Source organism: Typopeltis vanoorti, chromosome 5, assembly GCF_054136105.1.
Source record: "Typopeltis vanoorti isolate ZY-2024b chromosome 5, IOZ_Tvanoo_1.0, whole genome shotgun sequence".
NCBI classification, from domain to species: domain Eukaryota; kingdom Metazoa; phylum Arthropoda; class Arachnida; order Uropygi; family Thelyphonidae; genus Typopeltis; species Typopeltis vanoorti.
The window spans coordinates 151,352,070-151,371,721 of NC_143553.1; the positions used below are offsets into that span (position 1 = coordinate 151,352,070).

At 35.1% G+C, this 19,652-nt stretch overlaps 1 protein-coding gene across 1 annotated transcript in view; it reads right to left on the bottom strand.

Annotated features, from left to right (window-relative positions):
• Positions 1-19,652, bottom strand: part of LOC150106943 (diacylglycerol kinase theta-like) — a 610,762-nt gene that overhangs the window by 177,662 nt on the left and 413,448 nt on the right. The gene's annotated exons all lie outside the window — the stretch shown is intronic.

Below are 19,652 nucleotides of genomic sequence, written 5' to 3' on the forward strand. Positions count from 1 at the left end.
GGCAGTGCAATGTGCTATTGATGATGACCGGATTGCGTACCACAGATCTTTTTATCCTTTAGCTCTGTTTTTGCCATCATGTGCATCACTCACCTGTATCATTACACCAATAAAATTTCAGTTGAATCCTATGCTTCCTTCTTGGTGCGCTAATTTCTTTGTCCGTGTGTGTATATTAGTAAAAATAGTAGACATCTTTAGTTTTTTTTACTACTTTATTGTAAAAACAAAAGTAAAATCACATTTCTAAATTCTACAACTGAAAATGACAATTTAGCAAGCAGATAATAATAAAACTCCATTTAGCTAAGTAATAGAGTTCCTATTAATTACTTTTTAAAAAAAAACACGAATCCCATTCATGAAAGGTAGTAAACATATCAGCCACTGAATCAGAAACTGGTATTTAATACTAGGTGGAACTTCCTTTAGCCAGAGTTAGAGCACGTATGCGGTTTGCCATAGATTCCACAAGGTACTGGATTGCATCTACAGCAAATCAGGCATTCACCAGATAGTCCAGAGATGAGTGACCAAACTGGCAACAGGTCTGCAACCCACAAACACTGAGGGTGTGTGTGGGTTGCAGAGTTTAGCTTACAGGTGGAGGAAAGGGGATCTGATAGAAACTAAGTTGTTAGAGTAGCAAGGCTTATACGTTGGTCAGACATAACTGGTAATTAGTTTACGGAATTAACAATGCATATAAAGTATATTAATTAAAGGTAACTTTAATGAATAAGTTCTATATTTTGGCAACGTCACATTGCCATCTTCAGGAACATAAAGATATGGTATGTGCACGCAGGCACTAACACAAAGCAAATGAGGAAGAAAGCAAGAAACTAATATTGTTCCTAAAGTCCTAATGGTGCCCTCTTGCCCTGTTGGAAGAAAACAAAAATAATTCATCGCAGCAAGTTTAAATACAAAAGATTATTCAAAGAATCTTCAGCAGCTCTAAAAAACACTCCTACCCTCAACAAATTTGGGTGCATGAAACTACCCCAAATTTGGGAGACTTACATTATGAGAACTTCAGCCACTGCCAAGACTACCAAATTAGCCCACAAGAGGGCACCATTAGGACTTTAGGAACAATATTAGTTTCTTGCTTTCTTCCTCATTTGCTTTGTGTTAGTGCCTGCGTGCACATACCATATCTTTATGTTCCTGAAGATGGCAATGTGACGTTGCCGAAATATAGAAGTTATTCATTAAAGTTACCTTTAATTAATATACTTTATATGCGTTGTTAATTCTGTAAACTAATTACCAGTTAAGTTGTTAGAGGGATTCCATAAGGTTGACACAAAATAAATTTTTCAATACATGGAGAGAGTAGGAAGAAAAACAAGGGGTCACACTTGGAAGTTGTCTAAGAGTGTAATTAGTAAGGGTGTGTAGACTAGATTCTTTACTTGGAGAGTGGTGAATGAATGGAATGGATAGCCAGAGGTGATTGTGAGTGCCCCAGCAGTGAATATGTTTAAAGAGATGTATGATAGGTATTGTATTAATAGATAGGTTTCCTGCAATGAGTCTTGACTCTATGGAGTACCCATATAAATAATAATAAATGCTGTGATATTCTTGCATATTTAGTCACCTTGTTTGCTATACTTTTGTTTATAAGAAAACCTACTCCTCTCTGCTTGAGATCATCTGGTCATTTGCAGTAAGGTACAGTACCAATTTTAGTGTTATGGATTTTTTTTTTTTTTCACTTAGTCTTATTATATCCCATTTCATTTTTCTCATTTCCTATTCTAGTTCTTTACCATTTCATTATTTGCTAATGTTCTTACATTGTATGTACAAATAGAAATAATGAAATTGGTTTTATTACATTTGCTTTTATTATTTTGTTTTGCTGGAATCCTCACCTTGACATGGTAAAGGGCCTTGCATGTTTCAAAGATGTATTGAGCTATGTCAGCAGTAATGTATTCTACCAGCAGGGCACCCAAACCAGACAGGACAATACTAAGAAACCAGACTAAGTGGGATTTTGATGGCATGATGGTACTCCAGAGGAGCAGCTTCCTAACAGCATCTGCTATCTCTTGGGATGGAGACAGCTGACTATAGAGCTTACTTGGCCACCTGGACATATTCTTGGGCAGAGTAGTGTAGGCTAGGTAGGAACAGAGGCAGGGGTATCTATCCTATGAATGACAATAGCAATAATATCAATGATGGATTTCCACAGTTCTAGTTAGATGGGCTAATACCAATCCTTTCCAAAGCCAATTTATTATCATGGGAGAAAAGACAATCCACCCAATTAAAATAATGAATATGCTACATCCCAGAAGGAGCCATTAGGCCTTACAATTCCTGAAGAGCCTAGTTCAATAGAAAAATGAAAATATCAGACTGGACATGCTACTCTGAAACAAAAAGTGATTACCAAAGGAAGACAAATGCCTGGATAACAAAAGAGAAGATGAAAGGATGAACCAGTGCAGGTTGTTGTTGGGAAATGATGACATCAGAAAGCTTTCAACAGAGAGAGGGAGAGACAGACAGATAGACAAAAGGTATTCCTGTAAGGAAAAATGGTTGTAAAGATAACTTAAAAGAAAAGCATGGAGACTGGTATGAAGAGATTGCATCTGGGAGCAAAGAGAACAAATTTGAGTTTTTGAGGATGTTTTAAATGGAGTGCCAAACATTACTCCGGTTCGTGATGGTGAAGTGACCATAGGATGATCATTTGGGTAGTACTCAGCCATAAGAGGACTTCTGTGAAGAAAGTATATGTGAAATTATGCCAAGTGATGATTATGCATAGCTAAGGAGACAACTTGTAGCAATTTCATGGAATGAGAAACTAGGTAAAAAGAAAAAGATCAATGCTGCTTGGCCACCAATCAAGAACTATTTAGCAAAAACAATGTCTGAATGAATTCCAAAGGTCATGTATTTAAATAAGATAGGTGAAATATGGATTGGGAAGAGGTTAAGCATGCAATTCTGAAAGAAGAAGAGGAAGGTATTATGAAGATAGCATAAGATGCATGGTAATATAATAATCAACTGCATGAAGAGTACAAAGAACAGCAAGGAAGGTGATCATCTGGTAAGTATTGCAAAATTGAAGTATAAGCAGCACTTAGGTAATGAGGCAAAAAAAAATAAGGAGGGGGGGGGGGTTCCCAGGGAGTTCTTTTGCTATGTAACCAGTAGGAAAATTGATTATGGAAGACTGATAATTGTCTTTGACAATGTTAGAAGAATAACCAACTGTAGAGGATATAGTGAGATATTAAATGAGAGGCTTATAAAGGAATGTCATCCTAGTGAATATGACATCATTCAGAGCTTAGTTCAGTGCAAAGGGACGAGGAGGAGAGACTGATCATGAGTGAACAAGAGGTGTGTGGGGAATTGAGTAAACTTAATGTTAATATGGCTGAGAGACTTTCAATATTTTAAGAATTATGCTTAAAATATTGAATTAAGGCATTTAAAATGTCTTGCAATATGTCAAGTTCCAAAGGAGTTTAAAGAGAGTAAAATTGTTCCACTTCATAAAGGAGGTAACGACTCAAGCTTTGAATTATAGGACTCTCACACTCTCTCTCTCTGTGAGTGTGGAGTTGTGGTTATTAAAGAGGGTAGCAAGATCTAAGATCTAGAATTTGGTTGATAATATCAGCATTTCTTTGATTTAGATAGAAATTAAATTTTATTAAATTAAATGTGAGTGGATTGAGGTTGGTTGCACTGAAGATTTGCTGTCTGATAGTGAAGATTAGTGAATGTATTGTGATTAGTCTATATGGGAAGAGCAATATCTCAGAAAAGAAAAGTCACTAGTATGCTCCCAGGATCTCTTTTGGAGCTACTGCTGTTTAACTTATATTTTAATAATATTGAAGGTCTGAATGTGGATGCACAGATGATGAAAGATTGAGGGAAAAAAAACATGGAGAACAGCAGATGTTTTAACTTTACAAGAAGAGTTGAATAGAATAGACTTGGTGATTGGGGATGTCAATTTAATGTACAACTAGGTATACAGTTGATGGGAGATATCTTAGAGAAGGCAGCAGAGCTAAGGGATCTGGGGATAACAGTGGATAATACCTTAAAATTTAGGGGTCACATGGCTAAAACTGAAGACATTACAATGGCTTATAGCAATGATGTGGAGAACACCGATATATAGAAATAAGGAGACTATGGTTTCCTTGTATAAAATCTTGATCAGATCACATACATATTACTGTATACAGATTTGGTCACTGGATTTCAAAAAGGTGAAGATTCATCATCTCATCTGCTTAATAACGGGTTGAGTCCACTAAGAAGAAAGGTTCTCCACTTATCGTGATCTTTAGCCATCTCAATCATGACTCTATAGCTGGGTAGATGGGAATGTTCTTTCAGCAACGTTATCCAAGTACTTCTTGGTCTGTCTCTAGGTCATTTTCTTCCTATATATCCATTCAGAGCTAAATATGGGAGTCTATGAGGGGTCATTCTCTGAATATGACCAAACCATCTCAGTTGATGCTTAATGATTGTGTCTATTATATTGTCTGGGAAGTTCAAATCTATTCTGACTTGATCATTAGTCTTGTGTTGCATCCAGTGGGTGTCATTAATTTTTCTGAGGCATTTCATTTCAAATGCTTGAAGTTCCTTGATTGGTTGTTGAGTTAATCTCCAGGCTTCTGAAGCATAAGTAGCCGTTGGGGAAATAATGGTTTTATATAATTTTAATTTTAGACTCGTGATTTTTTTTATTTTTCCATATTTTGTTTAGTTTATTCATGTTGGTCCAACCTAGGTTTAGCCTGTATTTTACTGTTTCCATATTGTTGAGATTAGTAGATATAAGACAACTAAGATAAACATATTTATTAACTTGTTCCAGCAGGTGATTTCTGAGATTTATAGAAATATTTTCTTCTTCTGTACCTATCTTCATTATTTTTGTTTTATGATGATTTATTTTCATACCATAAGTTTTACAAGAGTCATTTAAAATATTAATAGTTTTTTCTAGCTGTGGTTTAGAATCTGAAAAATAATGATATCATCCAGGTATTTCATGTGATTAATGTTGGTACCATTGATTTTTACACCTGGTTCATCAGCCATGGTTTTACAGACTCCTTCTAGGAAGATGATAAAGAGTTGAGGTGAGATAGGGCATCCCTACATTACACCTTTCTCAACACTGAAATCCTCGGTTTTAATGTTGTTTGTTTTAACAAAAGCTTTGGTGTCTCCATAATAATTTGTAATAAATGTTAAAATATCAGAATCCATTTTTACGTTTTTCAGGATAGTGATCAATTTGTTTCTATTAACTGAATCAAAGGCTTGCTTAAAATCTATAAAACAACAGTATATGGGCAGGTTGTATTCCCAATATTTTTCTGCTATATTATTAATGGTGACGATATGGTCTATAGTGGATCTATGTGACCTGAATCCTGCTTGGTTTTCCTCTTGATTTTTTCTGTAAGCACCTGTGTTCTCCTTTGTATAATTCGAATGAATAGGCTTAAGAGTATTATGGGTCTATAATTTTCGCATATTCTTTTGTCTCCTTTTTTTGTGAATTGGTATAATAATTCCTGTTTTCCAGCCACTTGGAATTACTCCAGTATAAAGAATTTGATTAAATAAATTCATTAAGAAATTAATAGCTTCCTTGCCACCATATTTCCATAGTCCTATAGATATTTCATCTTTACCCGTAGCTTTTGAAATATTATATATGGCTTTTGAATGAAAACCAGGTTTAAAATAGCTTGGCATCTTTGACACACACACACACACGAGAATGGTCTAAAAAGTTCTCAGCTTAACAATGAAAAAACGAATTTATAATTTCAAAATTATTTTTATTTTTCAACATAATCTCCCTTAAGACTAATACATTCATTCCAGTGATGCTCCAGTGCCATTATCCCATTCCTGTAGTGGTTCTCGGTAAGATCTGCAAAATACCCCTCTACAGCTGCAATCACCTCTTCATTTGAAGAAAAATGCTGCCCAGCAAGGAAGAGTTATATTGGAAAGAGACAGAAGTCAGAGGGAACCAAATCTGGGGAATAGGGAGGGTGTTCCAACAATTCATAGTGCAGATCCCTTAACTTTCCCATTCACAAAACACCTTTATGGGCAGGTGCATTGTCCTGATGAAAGATGTTTTTCTTCTGCAAACCGGGTCTTTTCTCATGAATTTTTTCATCTAGTCTGGTTAAAGGTTCGGTATAATATTCCCTGGTTATCATTTAACTCTTTTCAAGATAATTAATAAACAAAATGCCTTAGCATCGCAAAACACCAATGCCATGACTTTTCTGTTGATGGAACCGACTTTGTCTTCTTTGGAGCTGAACAACTGTCTTCTGTCCACTATTTTGACTGCTGTTTCGATTCTAGGGTGAATCCAAACAGCATTAATGTTGAATCCAAGTCTCATCCACGGTAATAAATAGATGCACAAAATCAGTTTTATTCTTGTTAAAATGCTCCAAGAGCTGTTCAGAGATTTTCATGCGAGTGCGTTTTTGATCTGTTGTGAGGAAACATGTCACCCATCTTGTGCAAAGATTTTTCATTTGCAATTCTTCATGCAAAATATATCCTGCACGTTCTTGGATGACCTGAGTCACCAGTCATCCAATACCATATCGTGCACTTGTTCAATGATTTCTGGTGTTGTTACACTTTTTGGACATTCTTCACATGGATCATCTTCAACGCTGGTACAGCCACGTTTAAACTTGGCAACCCATTTCTTAGCTGTCGAAAACGAAGGAGAAGAGTGCCCATAAACTTTTATGAACTTCAAATGAATTTCTTTTGCCATTAAACCTTCTTTCACAAAGAATTTTATAATGGCACAATACTGAATTTTATCCATTATCCATTGCAAGAATGACTTGCAATTTCACATGGATGCTTGTGACAGATGAATCACCTTAGAAAAAAAAAATCTTGCCAATAGTGTTGTCAATCTATGGTCGAGGCCGATAACTTTTCAGACCACCCTCACACAGTGGCTTTCAACATGGAGTTGAAAATGGCAACACACCAAGCTACATCGATCCATATATAAACATGAGCGTTGGTATAAAAGTGCTGATGCCTTACATCACAGAACAATCTTAACTGTAACGACTGTAGCACTATTCCAAAACTCTGGAAATTGTTATATTTTACATTATGTTACATTATATTTACCAGTTATATTTTCATTTAATTACATCCCTATAGTTTTTATTTCTTAAACATGCTACTATATACATAGAGAGATTCCAATGTAAGAATGAGCACTAATGTGTTTTTTTTTTAAATGTAATTCCTATTGTTGTTTAATGACTGTACTGATGATGTCTTATGACAATTAAGATGATATATTTACATATTATTAAAAATTTAATTACTGTGGCATACGTGTGAATTTATAGTGGTATACAGTGGCTATGAATCCTCTAGATTTAAGGTGACCAGTGGTGTACTTCAAGGTTTTCAGTCCTTGGACAATTATAGTTCAATCTATACATGAATGACATCAGGCAGGTTAATCAGGGATGCTATTGATATTCAGTACTTACAAAATGATTTCAATAGGCTGGAAATTTGGGCAAATGAAAATGGCTGTCAGTTTAATGTTAGTAAGTGCAAAGTTATGCACTTTGGCATGATTAGATTTCAATATAACAATATATAAACAAAATTTATTCTATAACAATGTTACCATTTAACTAGAGAAGGGGAATTGACACACAATGATACTTTTGTATTTTTGCTATATTTAGGCTTTTGACAGAATACAGTATGGTAGACTGTTGCATAAATTAGAGAATATGGGTCTGGATTATACAATATTAGTGCAGATAAGAGGATGACTGACTGACAGATATCACAAAGTGGTATATGAGGGATATTTAAGGTAACCAGTGGTGTACCATAAGGATCAGTGTTTGGTCCACTGTTATCAATCTGTACATTAATGATATTGGGAAGGATTTGACAAACAACATACAGCTATTTGTTGATGATGATGAAAGGTAGGTAGGATAATTAGGAATGCTGCTGATATGCAGTACTTGCAGAATGATTTGAATATGGTGGAATTGTGGGCATGGGAAAATGGATGTCTGTTCAATGTCAGTAAATGTAAAGTCATGCACTTTGGCATGATTAGATATCCAATGTTGTATTATATTGGTGTGATTATGCTAGAAGAAACCAATGAGGCTAAGAATCTTGGAGTGTTAGTAGATAGGAAGTTGAAATTCAGGGGCCATGTAGCAAAGATTGCAAATACACTCAAAAGTTAAATGGAATGTGGAAACGAACTTTCACATGTAAAGATAAGGATGTCATTTTGCCTCTTCACAAGGCCTTGATAAGACCTCACTTAGACTATTTTGTGCACAGGTCTGGTTTCTGTTGCGTTTTTGATATATTTCAGAGACTGCAAGGAGTGTTAAAAATGATATCAGGATTGTGGAATATTGATAATAAGGATAGTGCTGGATTTTGATTATGTAGATATTAGAGTAATTATTATTTGCTTCAGAATCCAACATGATCTTCCATCACAAAGGCTACATTTGTAAATATTATTTAATGTAAATAACTTAAATTATAATTTGATATCATATAATTACCTTAATTATATCTAATATTTAATTGTTTAATCAAAGATATGTGTTAATAGTAATAAGATTCTGTATTAAGTATTATTAAGCTATTTTATTTATTGTTATGTCAATATTATAAGAACTTGTATTTGTAATTTAACTACGCATTTATTGAAATGCAAATATTCTATTTATTCTTGTTTGTGAAAGTTTAACGTTATGTAATAACTGAATGTAGCGGTATAACCTTATGTAACGTTAGCGAAAATGTTTACGTTTATTTGTTGTCATGGAAACACGTGAAATAAACGAGCACGAGTGGAACAGAGCGAGGGCTGGAAAAATAATAAAAAAAAAATATAAGAGGTAATAAGAGAGAGTTGGGACGGAAAACTTGGAAGTGAAAGGAAGCAAGGGCATAAACTAGAGAAGAAGTAAATGAAAGGTTCTTAAGGGCAGGAGTTAAGAGGATAATTTTTATAAGTGAGCAAGGACAAAGTGAATTTTATAGTTAGCCGAAAGTGAAGCCAGTAGTAATAATAAAAGGGAAATTGATGCTGTAATCGGATAATATAAAAAGCTGGACGTTCAAGGAAGAATTCTGAATAAACCCAGTTGATCTAGAATTGCGGCTTATTTCCGATTTGCCCTAAGGAGAACCGCACAGTGTTTTAATTAGTTTATGAGTGGTAACAAGGATAGTTGAAGTACCCTGCAGTCGATGTCTGAAGCGCGATTGATAGTGTTTTAATTATAACTGTGGATAAGTCTTGTAGATGTGTTCTTAAGTGAAATAAAAATAATTTAAAAGTTTGCTCACAATGTATTTGATGTACTAGGAACTATTTCCGGTAAGGACTATCTTAGTGTATTATTTCAATGCTTGAAGAATTGAGTTTTAATTACGCTATGCTTAACCTAACCTCAACTGTGGAAACTCTTTGTGATTGAGAATTGAAGTTAAGAATTGTTAGAGAGATATTTTCAACTATTAGTGCCTGCGATATTTTGAATTTATAGCATGACTGAGAAGCGTGTGAAAATTGATTAGATAGGAAGTTCTATTATATTTATATATGCGTAGGAACTTTGTAACTCAGAAGCTGAGAAAGTGTATGTGAAGGCTTGGAAGGTTGAACTAATGTGATTGACTTGGCTTAATATTTGACTTGTTTTTATTGTTTAAATTAGAAGTAGAATTTATGTATGTGTTATATAGCTTATATTAAATGTTTGTTTTTGTTAATCAAAAGTTGTATTTTGCCTAAATCTCTTTTACTGCGCCATTCATAAAATATTCGAACCAAAGCGGGTAAATTAAGTAAGTCAAATATACTCGCCCAGTGTATATATTAAAAAGAAATAGTGGAGGGTTGATTTTTCTTCAATTCTTGAACTAATTCAGATATAGAGTGGCGCAGTCTTTAAATATAAATTTTCTCTATATTTGAATTAGAAACCAACTAGCAACTATTTTTAGGTTAATTACATTGTAGTAAATAACATGTCGGATCCAAGGTACAGATTAAGACAAAGTAGGATCCAACAATAGACATATATATAAAAAGAATTGAATGACTAGAACCGAGATTTAGGTAAAAAGGTTTTAATATAAAAACACGACTATTACACTTTTTATTATCTAATCTTTGTCAAGTAGCTTTATTTTATCCTCCTACATGTTTCGCCAATCTTTGTCTATTGGCATCCTCAGGGAATACAAACTAGTAAGCTAAAATGAAGGTTACAGACTAGGTTATAACTGATGGTTCTAATTCATACAAAATATTGGTATTGTGCGTGACAATGTGCGTGTCTCGTTAACGTGATTTATTTGTTATGGCTCATGACGTAATTGTTATGAAAGTTCATTTCTTTAATGTTTAATGATCTGATAAAAGTTTTCCAAATTTCTGGTAAAATTAGACCTTAATTCTTGTTTAGGTTTTCAGTTTTACGGGCGACTGTAGCTGCTTCTTTAAAGGTTCTTGAATGGTAGTTATCTTCTATGTATGGCATAAGGCTCTTATCCCACTCAATGTGATGGTTAGTAGAGGCAAAGTGGCATGAAAGGCCTGAAATGTCTTGTCTGTTATTTCTGACATATCCTATGTGCTCTTTCTTTCTCGTTTCAAAGCTTCTAGAGGTCTGACCTACGTAACTAATACCACATGAGCAAGGTATATTATATACTCCAGAGTACTTGTAGAATGGGTGAGGATCTTTCGGTGATCTTAAAAATTTTCGAATAGCATTGATTGGTTTGAATGCCACTCTGATCTTATGTGGTTTTAAAAGGTTAGCTAATTTTTTAAAAAGATGTAGAGACAATAACGTGATCCCAAAATTTCTTCGTTTGAAACAATATTATAAAACTAGACAAGCCAACTTGATTTACAAACGAACTTCATATGCTCTTCTTAGAGAAAGAATTCGGCATACGAGATTCATGCTCAGCAAAATAGACTCACAGTGCTATAATTTATTCACAGATATCTCTAATAATCTTGACGCTGAGACATGGCAACTATTAGACAATATGATTAGCAACAGTTTTACCAAAACATTTAATCACAGCAAAAAGACACAAATTGAAAAATTCAATATACTGTATGATAATCATAGCAACTGCAAACCGTCTCTACCAGATAACCAAGTGATAATTAACCTATCTAAACACATTTTAAGTAAACCTGAGATCTCTATCCTCTATAATGCTTTAAAACAAACTGTCATTCCTAAAATAGAGTTCATCTGCAACTTAGAAAAAGCATTCTCATTACTACCAGTTCCAATAGCTAATGACTTACGATTAAAAAGCAGCATAATGCTTTCAGCTCAGTCAAGATCTCCTAACACCAACTCTAACCAAATGGAAAGAAGAACGCTTCTCAAATTAAGGAATAATAAAGATATCATCATACTCAAAGCCGACAAAGGTAATAATACAGTTATATTAAATACTAAAGATTATGAAGAAAAAATTAAAAATCTATTATCTGACAGGTCTGTATATGAAGTTCTCAGTAGAGATCCTACCACAAAAAACCATAATGACACCAATGAATTATTACGTGGAATGAATAACTAGCCTATAGAAATTATAAAAAAACTAAAATCTATGCATCCACTTACTCCTAGATTGTATGGCCTTCCAAAAATTCATAAAGAAGGTAAACCATTACGTCCAATAGTTGATGGAATCTATTCTCCCACTTACCAACTGTCCAAGTATCTTGCGAAGATTTTACAACAACACATTCACGTCTTGGATACGTATATTAAAAACTCAAAACATTTTATAGATAAAATAAAAAACATCCCGATTTTTGAAGAGGATATACTAGTAAGCCTGGACATTACATCTCTGTTTACTAACATTCCAGTGGTTGAAGTCATCAACATCTTAGACAACTTGTTCCCAAGAAACATCACTACTTTGTTCAATCACTGTTTAACTTCTATTTTATTTGGCAAAAAACAATCTACAACCAACTCACTGGATTAGCTATGGGTAGCCCCCTCTCACCTCCTTGTGCTGACTCATTCATGGAAGATCTAGAGAAAAAAATCTTAACCCAGATCATTCCAAAACCGAAAATTTGGTACAGATATGTAGATGACCTCTTTATCATTTGGGATCATACGAAAGAAGAACTAATGAATTACCTCAACCAAATCAATAGTTTCCACAATACCATCAAATTCACATTAGAAATGGAAAAGATAAAAAACTGCCTTTCCTTGACATTTTAATAAAGAAACAATCCAATAATAGTATCAACCTATCTGTATACAGAAAACCTACAAATGCTGGACATTACCTCCATTTCAACTCAGCTCATCACATAGCTCAGAAACTTAGCATTATCCATAGTCTCAAGAAAAGAGCTATACAGTATACAACAGACAAGGATGACCTACTAACGGAATTAACCACAATATCCAGAGAACTTTCTTTAAATGGTTACCCAAAAAGACTCTACAACAAGATTCTCTTTACTGATATACCACATCGACAACATGATGACGTCCAATACATCAGTACAATTACAATTCCTTTTGTCAGCAACCTTTCCAAAAAATTAGCTAACCTTTTAAAACCACATAAGATCAGAGTGGCATTCAAACCAATCAACACTATTCGGAAATTTTTAAGATCACCGAAAGATCCTCACCCATTCTACAAGTACTCTGGAGTATATAACATACCTTGCTCATGTGGTATTAGTTATGTAGGTCAGACCTCTAGAAGCTTTGAAACGAGAAAGAAAGAACACATAGGATATGTCAGAAATAACAGACAAGACATTTCAGGCCTTTCATGCCACTTTGCCTCTACTAATCATCACATTGAGTGGGATAAGAGCCTTATGCCATACATAGAAGATAACTACCATTCAAGAACCTTTAAAGAAGCAGCTACAGTCGCCCGTAAAACTGAAAACCTAAACAAGAATCAAGGTCTAATTTTACCAAAAATTTGGAAAACTTTTATCAGATCATTAAACATTAAAGAAATGAACTTTCATAACAATTACGTCATGAGCCATAACGAATAACTCACGTTAACGAGACACGCACATTGTCACGCACAATACCAATATTTTGTATGAATTAGAACCATCAGTTATAACCTAGTTTGTAACCTTCATTTTAGCTTACTAGTTTGTATTCCCTGAGGATGCCAATAGACAAAGATTGGCGAAACATGTAGGAGGATAAAATAAAACTACTTGACAAAGATTAGATTAAAAAAGTGTAATAGTCTTATGAATAATTGTCAAGAAAAAATTCAACATAAAAAACACGACTAGTTTTGGCTTGTAATAACTTTTATTAAGTGACATTATAAAAGAAAGAAAAAAGAATAAACACTAAAACACTGAAGCTTAAATAAACTATGAACATCATAGAGAGTCTCTATACATAATTGACCTTAAATCATTCTGGTTGTATTTAAAGCTGTTCTTTCCTTAGTTGTATTGTTGGGAAAGTGCGTGCTAGTAGCATCTTGTGAACGCCAGTACATGATTACAGTTGAATGACAATCTGGGAGGTTATAGCTCAAGTTATTATTCAGATGAACAGGATTGAAGATGATTTCTCTACATTCCACGATTTTTCTCTCTAGTTCATCATTGTAATGGAAGATGTAGATTTTTCCCAGCAGACTTTGTGACTTTGGTTTTCATCATTAGGATTAGCCAAGAAAAGGATATGACTTGATAATGTACTGGCTTGCTGTCACTTGTAAATAATGTCCCTCATGTGTTCTTCCATACACAATTCGACAGATTTGTCTGTCTGCCCAAAATAAGGAACATCACAATCACACAATATTTTTTATACACCAGGGTATTTGAGTTGATGATGACAAGGTTTTGGGTGGCTTATTAAGAAACAGATCTTTGGAAGTGGAGTGAACAAGGTTCTGATATTGTATTTTCTTAGAACCTTTGCTAATTTATGTGAAACTGTACTTATGTAAGGAATAAATATATTGCCTTTGAATCTATTTGTTTCTTCTGAGTGATGTCTAGGAGGATTATGAAGGAATCTTTCAACGATTCTCTTGGAATATCCATTAACTTCGAAAGTAGTTTTGAGATGGTTTATTTCTGTAAGAAGTTCCTTTGGGTCATCCAGAAGAGAACGGGCTCTATGTTCCAAGGTGGAAATTATTCCAAGCTTATGAGAAGGGAAGTGATGCGACTGACTATGCAGATATCTGTTGATATGTGTGGACTTTCTATATATCGATATTTTGATTTTACCAGAAGAGCGAGTCAGTTTGACATCAAGAAAAGGCAAGGAATTACCCTTGAGTCAGTTTGACATCAAGAAAAGGCAAGGAATTATCCTTTTCTTGATGTCAAACTGACTCTCTCTTCTGGTAAACTCAAAATATCGATATATAGAAAGCCCACACGTACCAACAGATATCTGAATAGTCAGTCCCATCACTTCCTTCCTCATAAGCTTGGAACAATTTCCACCTTGGGACACAGAGCCCGTTCTCTTCTGAATGACCCAAATGAACTTCTTACAGAAATAAACCATCTCAAAACTACTTTCGAAGTTAATGGATATTCCAAGAGAATTGTTGAAAGATTCCTTCTTAATCCTCCTAGACATCACTCAGAAGAAACAAATAGATTCAAAGGCAATATATCTATTCCTTACATAAGTACAGTTTCACATAAATTAGCAAAAGTTCTAAGAAAATACAATATCAGAGCCTTGTGCACTCCACTTCCAAAGATCCGTTTCTTAATAAGCCACCCAAAACCTTGTCATCATTAACTCAAATACCCTGGTGTATATAAAATATCGTGTGATTGTGATGTTCTTTATTTTGGGCAGACAGAAAAATCTGTCGAATTGCATATGGAAGAACACATGAGGGACATTACTTACAAGAGATAGCGAGCCAGTGCATTATCAAGTCATATCCTTTTCTCGGCTAATCCTAATGATGAAAACCAAAGTCATAAAGTCTGCTGGGAAAAATCTACTAACATCTTCCGTTGCAATGATGACCTAGAGAGAAAAATCATGGAATCTAGAGAAATCATCTTCAATCCTGTTCATCTGAATAATAACTTGAGCTACAACCTCCCAGATTGTCATTCAGCTGTAATCATGTACTGGTGTTCACGAGATGCTACTAGCACACTCTTTCCCAACAATACAACTAACGAAAGAACAGCTTTAAATACAACCACAACGATTTAATGTCAATTATGTATAGAGACTCTCTATGATGTTCATCAGGTGACATTATAAAAGAAAGAAAAAACACACTAAAACACTGAAGCCTGTTACAAGCCAAAACTAGTCGTGTTTTTATATTAAAACCTTTTTACTTAAATCTCGGTTCTAGTCATTCAATTCTTTATAAAAATATGTATGTTAACCGAGTTAATGATCATTCTTTCATATATATATATATATATATATATATATATATATATATAAACAAAATATATTCTATAACAATGTTACCATTGAACTAGATCTGCAAATATATATATATATATATATTTGCAGACTGAAGACACTAGCAAACAGTAGAAAGAGAGGTGATATGATTGAGACTTACAAACTTCTGAAAGGGTCATACAGGATTTCAGTTGATGGAATTTTTCAATTTATGGAAAGTGGGAAAAGGACAAGAGAAAGCATCCTTAGAAGCTGAGAATGAATGCTGCTAAGAAGGGGGTGAGGGCTAAATTTATTTCTCATAGCGTGGTGCGTGATTGGAATGGATTGCCATTGGATATTGTGAGTCCTAATAGTGTGAATGAATTCAACAATAAGTATGATAGGTGGTGCATGTAGTACGTGGCTTCCCTCAATGAGTTCCTGACTTCCTGGAGGTCTCTCTTAATAATAATAGTGGGTTATGCTACAAGAAACTGAGGAGGCAAGGGATCTTAGCATATTGGTGGATAAGAATTTGAAGTTTAAAAGTCACTTAGCAAAATTTGCAAATACAACTCAGAGGATAATTGCGATGTTGAAGCAAATCCTGCCATGTAAAGTCATTTTGCCACTTTATAAGGCTTTGATAAGACCACACCTGTATTATTTGGAGCAGATTTGGTCTCCCGGATTCCAAGGGGATAAAGAAGCTGTAGAAAGGCTGCAAAGAATAATTACGAAGATGATAGCTGGATTATGGGATTTAGATTATGACTACAGATTGAGAGTATATGGATTACAGACTCTAGTTAACAGGAGAAAGAGAAGTGATATGATAGAGGTCTATAAACTGCTGAATGGCTATTACAGGATAGCATCGGATAAAATTTTTCATTCTTTGGAAGGTGGAGACAGAACTCAGGGCCATGTAAGTTAAGTTTGTTCACTGTCAAGAAAGGAGTAAGAGCTAGGGTTTTCTGTCACATAGCAGTGAGTGAGTGGAATAGTTTGCCTTTAGGAGTAGCAAGTGCATCTAGTGTGAATGAATTTAAGGGAAGTATGACAGCTGGTTTGGATGATTTATAGCCTCTCTTAATGAGTCCGACTCCCTGGAGGTCTTAGATAATAATCATAATAATATTAAAAAGGATCCAGAGATAGCTAGCTAAGGGGGTTTCTTGTCTATGGAAAATTGGGCATGAAAGATTGAGGAAATGCAATTTGCAGAGTCTAGTGCGGGGGTCTTCAACATGTGGCCCACGGAGCTCTTTGCTGTGGCCCACCGGCCATTTTGAAAAAATAACTACTTAACATTAAAATGCAATTAAATAAAAAATAATTTCAATGAAGCCTGGGTGCCACTAAGCTATACTGGGTATTTAGAATTGTAAGATGCTTTCCAGATTCAAAAAGAACGCTGTGCATTTGATACTTTACATAAAATCCTATAAAAATAAATATTAAATAGACATGCTTCTTCAGCCATCTACCAGTGCCAAGCGGTATTTAAGTACTAATATCGCAGGTAGATGGCTGAAGCAGTAGTTCATTCGAGTGCGCTGTCCGGTGCCTTCCAGATACATCTCGAACGTTCTCCATACTTCATTATTTTCATATAAATACAAGAGGATCCATCCACAATCAGTCAGTCAGTCAGTCGTGAACAGTGTGATATTCATGTATAAGAGCAAGCAGGTTCGTCGTGTCAGTCATAGCCTATTGTGGTTTTATATTGTCATACTTTTTTCATTAGTGTGAAAGCATAAATCACGTGATTCTCATCAAGTTTTTAATGAAACACAGACCAATTTGTAATTTTTTGTGCCAATCAACGATAAGCCAGTGTGTTTAATTTATTGTGAGTCAGTGTCAGTATCAAAAGAATATAATATAAAATGACACTATGAGACAACGCATGCATCCAATTTCGATCACCTTCAGGGGCAGCTTCATGTGGACAAAGTGAACCATCTCCAAACTGATTTAAAATGCTAGCAGGGTATGTTTAAAAGACAGAGAGCGAAGCATGTGTCAAAGCAAGTTATGTAATAGCTGAAAAAACTGCTAAACAACCAAAAGCTTTCTTGGACAGCGAGTTTGTGAAAGAGTGTCTCATCGCTGCTGGGGAAATTCTGTGCCCAAATAATAAGGGAGAGTTTAAAAAACAGAGTTTGTCTGAGGTAACTGTAGCACGATCAAAGAACTTGCCAATGACATTGAAGGAACTTTAAAAAACAGTCATCCGAATTTACGTCATATTCACTTGCTTTAGATGAGAGCACAGATGTGAAGGATACAGCACAACTGGCTATCTTTGTCCGTGGCATTGATCAACAATTCAATGTGACAGAAGAACTGCTAACGCTTGTACCTATGAAGGGAACGATGAAAGGCACTGGTATTCTTGAAGCCGTCAAGAAAACACTCCAGCATTTTGACCTCAGCTTAACCAACCTTGAGGGTGTGATAAATGACGGTGCCCCTGCTATGGTGGGAAAGAACGAAGGGTTTGTTGCGCTGCTACGGAAAGAACCGGAACTAGAGGTAAAAAAGATTTCAACTGTTACCACTGTTTAATCCACCAGGAGAATTTGTGTGCAAAAACTATTTGAGAATGTCATGAAAGTTATTGCGACTGTCATCAACATTATCAGGGCAAGAGGATTGAATCATTGTCAATTCCAAGAGTTTTTGACTCAAGAGTGTGAAGCAGATCACAGCGATGTAGTTTATTATAGTGATGTGCGTTAGATGAGCAGAGGGAAGGTTCTTAAAAGAGTCTTTGACTCGAGGAGCGAAATACAGCAGTTCATGCAAACCAAGGGGAATCCGATTGCAGAATTTAACGATCCGAAGTGAATGATAGACTTTGCCTTTGTGACCGACATCTCGTTGCATATGAATGACCTAAATATGAGGCTACAATCCAAAGATCAACTGGTGCACACTCTGTTTGATCACATCAAAACTTTTTTGGGCAAGCTCAAACTTTGGGAGGCACAAATTGCAAAAAAAAAAAAAAACTTAACTCATTTTCAGCTTCTCATTGAGTCCAACTGTTCGTCGCTTGTTGAATGCGCTACAAAATTAGCTGTGTTGCGAAGTGAGTTCGAAGAGAGATTTAGTGATCTTTGTAACCAACAGTCTTCTTCAGATTTATTTTCAATACCAATGCTGACGAAATTCCAGGCTCAGTACAAATGGAGCTGCTTGAACTCCAAAACAATTCTTCTTTGAGAGAGAAATTATTCAATGTGCCCTTGCTTACAATTTTACAAAGACTACATTTCTGAGGACACATTCCTCAATCTTCACTGGCATGCTTTGAAGATGTGCGCTTTGTTAGGAAGCACATACTTATGTGAGCAGTTCTTCTCCAGAATCTAGCATGTGAAATCCAAGACAACAACTCAGATTATGGACCAACATCTCAAGAATACTCTGCGCATAGCGACATCCTACATTGATGTGAACATCGACAAGCTGGTCAAGGAAAATATTGCCAAGTTGCCCATTGACATTGTAAAAAATAAATGTTTTTTCATTAAATTATCTTTTTTCAAGTACTGATTGTATTTACTTATCATAAACCTGACTCCTATCTATTAAAGCTGAGTTTGTTTATTTCTATAGGATTTTATGTAAAGTATCAAATGCACAGCATTCCTTGTGAATCTGGAAAGCATCTTACAATTCTAAATATCGCAGTATAGTGCCCGCAGGTTTCATTGAAATTTTTAATGCGGTCTGCATTGTCTGAAAGGTTGAAGACCACTGGTCTAGTGGATACGAGGAGGGGGGGGGGGGATATGTTTTAACATACAAGTTGGTAAGGGTTTTTTTCACTAGATTAATATAAAAGTTTTCCAAAGAATGGGAGAGGGAAACAACAAACTATCCCTGGAAGCTGTATAAGGAAAGTGTGAGTAGGGGAAGCAAGAAGTGGGTTTAGGCAGTGCATTCTAATACACTGCCTAAGAGTGCATTAGCGTTGAGATGGTAACTGAGTTTAAGTAATAGTTTAATGAATTTTGTATGTGACAGTGGCACCTCCAGAAAGTCTTTTGCCTCTTTGGAGATCTGATGATAATAGTAATAACA